Genomic DNA, 5,018 nt, shown 5'->3' on the forward strand with positions numbered 1-5,018 from the left:
GGTGAACACAGAGATATTATGACAAATACAAGCTTTTACGAGATACCATAGAAGGCCCATTAGATGTTCCAAGAAATTCCCCTACACATGCACTGTAATATATATGCACATAGGCACACAAAAAGGGGCAAGTATAATCATAAACCAGCATGGGCCTCGAAGAGCATGTTTAGGGTATACATGTGGTGTCTAAGGATGCTACACTTGTTTAATAAATGAACTTAAGTTTGAACTCGATCCTTTTATATGGATAGATAAGAGTCGACATGACTCAAATTATCAAATAGATATTAGGCCAAGGCATCGACTAGAATATCTATTTTATACAATCATATAAGACCTTCAATATTGATGACAAAATAAATTCATCAACAAAGGCATAAAGCCTATGAAACTCGATCCCCAATCAACAGATTGAAAAAGTCAACAAGGTTCAATCCACAAATAAAAATGACACCATACACCCCAATGAAGGTCGTGTTGAATGTAGGTATCAACTAGAGGGGTTAATTTTAAATATTTAAAATGCCACCCAAGTGCCCATAAATTTAAAAATATCCAAAAATCCAAAAATTCCAAAACTCAAAATGTTTAAAATAAAAATTCAACCATTAATCACATAAAGCAAAATTCATCCATCCTCCATACAATTTAATGAGGTGGAAAAATAAAATGTTTCTTCAGCTCACAAAAAGTAAATGTCTGATCGTGAATATTACTAAGATTCATTCTAAAAAATTCTCATACTAATAAGAATGTGGTATATGTCCTCTAACAAGTAGTTTAGCCGCTAAATTACACTGCAAGTAAACGGTTATGATTCGGGGCCATCTGAACCGATTGGTTCTGCTGCCACATGTCACCATGAGATAACAGTTATGGGCAGAGCCAATACATTTCTTAGTGGCATCAAATCCTTGAGATATGAATCAATAGAATATAATCGATAGGCATAAAACCCTCTGTTAGCTAAGGTGGATTCAAATTTATTCCATTAGATAAATATCCATCACAAGTCTATAAGGTACCCTTAGATGAAGCAACCAATGGCTACCAATAAGGATCCATCTATCAGGTTGGGAAGACTACCTCCTCTAACATAGTAAACCAAAGGTCATAATGGCCGGGGATGAAGAAACCATGGGATCTTAATCAGGGCCATCATTTATTCCCCCACCACCCTCTTTAAGTACAAGATGATGAAATTTCAAATTTTAAATATTTAACTTTCTAATATTTATACACATACTGCTACTATATGCAAGATAATATATATCTCTATATATCTGATTGATGATTAGGCTTAATTGAAAAGTCTCTCTTATTATTGGGATGGGTAATTAATTATAGAGACTTATGCTTATAGGAAACTAGAAATCAGATCATAAAGTCCTCACAAATTGAGGGAAAAATCTCTGGGTAGTGTCTTATCTTCAAACAGATATGCCTTCCCAAAATTTACCCAAAAACTTATTCCGTTAAACTCCTCGAAAAAGAAACAGGGAGGCCAGGGCTAAATTTTTAGAGCCCATAAAGCTTTATTCGATGACATTAACCTATATTGAAGAGGTCGAATCGAATCCCCCTGGTATCGATTAGGAAGGGGCGAATGCCACGTGTATCCCAAATAAAGGTGAAGAATGGTCTATCTTTAGACTGTTACAACTTGTTTGAGGTCTAGATTAATATCTTGCCCAAAGAGGAGAAGTTCGATTAAGGACTGTATAAAGCTTATAATTAATTGGAAGCATCCTTGTATTTGCAAAGAATTTTATGAATTATTACCTTTGATGTTAAAAGTATCGGAGAAATTTTCTTAGCCACAATTACAGTTAAGGTTGCCCCTAGTCTATATCTGATTCTCATGAAATTAATGTATCAATAGCTAATGTCAGGATGTTGACATGAATGATCTTACAAGATTGGAGAAAAGTTACCTCCAGTCAAACAAAAACCCATAGATGGCACCAAACTGTTATGTCCTTAAATATTTGTAATGATAGATAAGTGTAAAGTTTAATGTCTTAGCTTTGTTCAAAGATCTAGCACACAATAAGATAAAAGAGAGGCTGTAGAATTCATAAGAAACACCAAAGTTTTTACATGAAAACGCTTAAAAAGGGGATAATCATGGGGCCTGACCCAATTTGAATAAATCTACTAGTGTTTACAATCAATTAAAAATGAGGCCCTTCCTTGGGGGGAAGGCCTTGGTGCGATGTAGCAAATATACATTATATAGAATGCATTATATGGTGGAAATTGGAAGAACTAGTATTGACATATTCGTTTAGTCAGTAGAAACATATTCCAATAGCGACGGAGTTATAAAAGATCATAGTTGGGTGATGGTGGTCAGAAGGACCATAGTGGGTGAGTGATAGAGGTCGAAAGGACTGTTGTCAGATGATAGAGGTCAGAAGGACATAAATCAACATTCAATGAAAGTTAAAAAGACCATTATTTGGTGATGGAGATCGGAGGGAGCATAGTCAACATGCAATGGAGGTCAAAAAGACCATAGTCTAGCAATAGAGGCTGGAAGAATAATAGTTGGTGGGTGATGGAGGTCAAAAGGACCATAGTATGGTAATGAAGGTCAAAAGTATCGTAGTTGGTGGATGATAATGGTCAGAAAGACCATTGTCTAGAATCAAAGTTTGGAAGGATAATAATTGGTTGGCGATAGTCGTTAGAAAGACCATTATATAACAATTGAGGTCAGAAAAAGCATAATCAGTGGGTGACAATGGTCATAAAGATTGTTGTTTGGAAATTGAGGTCGGAAGGACCATAGTATGATGGCAGAGGTCAGAAGGACCCTACTCTGACGACGGAGGTCAAAAGGAATATAGTAGGCGGGTGGCAGTGGTCAGAAAAACTTTTGTATGGCGAAGGAGATCGAAAGAACTATAATCGGTGGGAAATGGAGGTTGGAAAGACCATTGTTTGGGAACAGTGGTCAGAAATATAATAGTCGGTGGCTGGGTGAAAGTTCGATGTCAGTTAATGGTAGGGTAAAAGTCTGGCATTATTCAGTGGCCGGTAAGAAGCCTGACGATAGTCCGATGATGCTCGGTGGTTCGATAGTTGTCAAGGTGTCTAGTTACAAGAGAACTTTAGTTTCTATCTTTTCCTTCTCTTCCTTGCTTCAGTTTCCTTTCATAAGGAATAAGGGGTGACTCTAGAGATGAAATGAATGTCAAGCATTGCTCTTTATAATTAAAATATTGATTTTATGTGCATGAAAGTACATTGACCTAATTGATAGATTGATTGATATAGCATACTAATTGATAGTTATATATGACATAATGTGTAATAGCCCAAAATCCTAAATATTAGCCTAAAAGCCTTATGGTTTTTCCTGTTGGTGTAACTTCCCAATAGGTCACCCATCCCAGAATTACTAACAGATGAGCACACTTAACTACAAAGTTTCTTAATGAAAATTCTACTATTACACGAAAAGGCACTTCAATGTTTAAGAGTTTAGCTTCTTTTACTTAAGGAGTTTCACATAATGACTGAGCTTCAATCCACAGGCTCCTTACCTTTACCTTAAATCATGTAAAATCATAAATGAGCTTATAATGCTCAGCAAGTAACCAAAATAACCATTGCGTTCAATGCAAGGAAGAAGATTCAATTACTTTCTCTAGTTCTAATTAATATCAATCAATAATAAAAACTAATATGATCAGTAAAATAAGAATATATCATTAAGCAAAAGATGCCTATCAATCTATAAGAAAATCAATAAAAAATTTATGAAGTTATGACAGGTGTTGTAGTGAAACAATCATCAATTATCTACTAATTATATTCATGTTGATGGTTCTATTATATGCGTTTATCAATCAAAAGCATTCAATATTTAAATTTTTTTAGGATTCAAAATAATATATACAATAGCCTTCATAGGTTGTTAAAGAATATACATAAACTAGAGGAATTAAAATAAAGTTACCCTAGTATTACTGCCACTATAGGAAAACCCCTTATTACCGGCGGACGAAATCCTCCGGAAAACATAGATATTCTGACGGAACCATAAGTTTATGTCGCACATTTTGACAGAAATTCATACGCCGGTTTTGGCCGCATCGATAAATTATTTCCGTCGCAAATATTGCGTCGGAAATTTCTCCGGCGCCTGTTCCGACGAACTACCGGCGAAAAAACGGATCGTTTTCGACGTTGAACAACGTCTTAATTCCGGCGCCATATCCGCCGGTAATTATCGTCGCACTATGCGCCGGCCATGACCGGCGGATATAACGCCGTAAAGTGCATGTAGGAAACCCACGAACTCGCTTGCGACGCAAAGTATACGCTGGTAATTACCGACGGAACGTGCGCCGGTAATTACGCCGGTAGGTTCCGTCAGAACAAAGGCGACGGTACATACGATACAATTCGTTGTATCGTCATTTCCGGCTAACTTCCGGCACAAATTTCGCAGGAAACCTGTAGCATTGACAAAAAAAAATTCCTTCCCAGCCAACAATCAAATTTCCACACCTACAAACCAATACATATAATAATTCCACAACAATTCAATTGTAACATTATAACATGTCAACAATTTCACCACAGTTTCACAATAGTTTATAACATTAAAAGAAACAGTTCAGTACTAACAATCAACTAAACACATCACATTAAAAGAAACTGTTCAATAAAACATGTTCACAGAAATAAACAAGTTCATATAAACTAAATTAAACTACTCTGACTCCGTCGACTGAGGCTCCTCCTCAGGTGGAGCTACATCTTTTCCACTCAGCTGCTCCCTCATCTTGCACATTTCATCCAACAACTGATTGTGTTGCTGAATACTTGTTTGAACCTGTGCTTGCAGCTGAGCTTGAACCTGTGCTTGCAACTGAGTCTGCCAATCAGCTTGTGATTTCCTTACTTATTCTAGCTCAGCTTGAAGGGCTCTTATTTGTTGAGCTTGTAAGGACTCATGCAAACTGGATGCAAAGCTGGATGCAGTAGAGGATGTCATCCCC

Source organism: Dendrobium catenatum, unplaced genomic scaffold, assembly GCF_001605985.2.
Source record: "Dendrobium catenatum unplaced genomic scaffold, ASM160598v2 fragScaff_scaffold_974, whole genome shotgun sequence".
NCBI classification, from domain to species: domain Eukaryota; kingdom Viridiplantae; phylum Streptophyta; class Magnoliopsida; order Asparagales; family Orchidaceae; genus Dendrobium; species Dendrobium catenatum.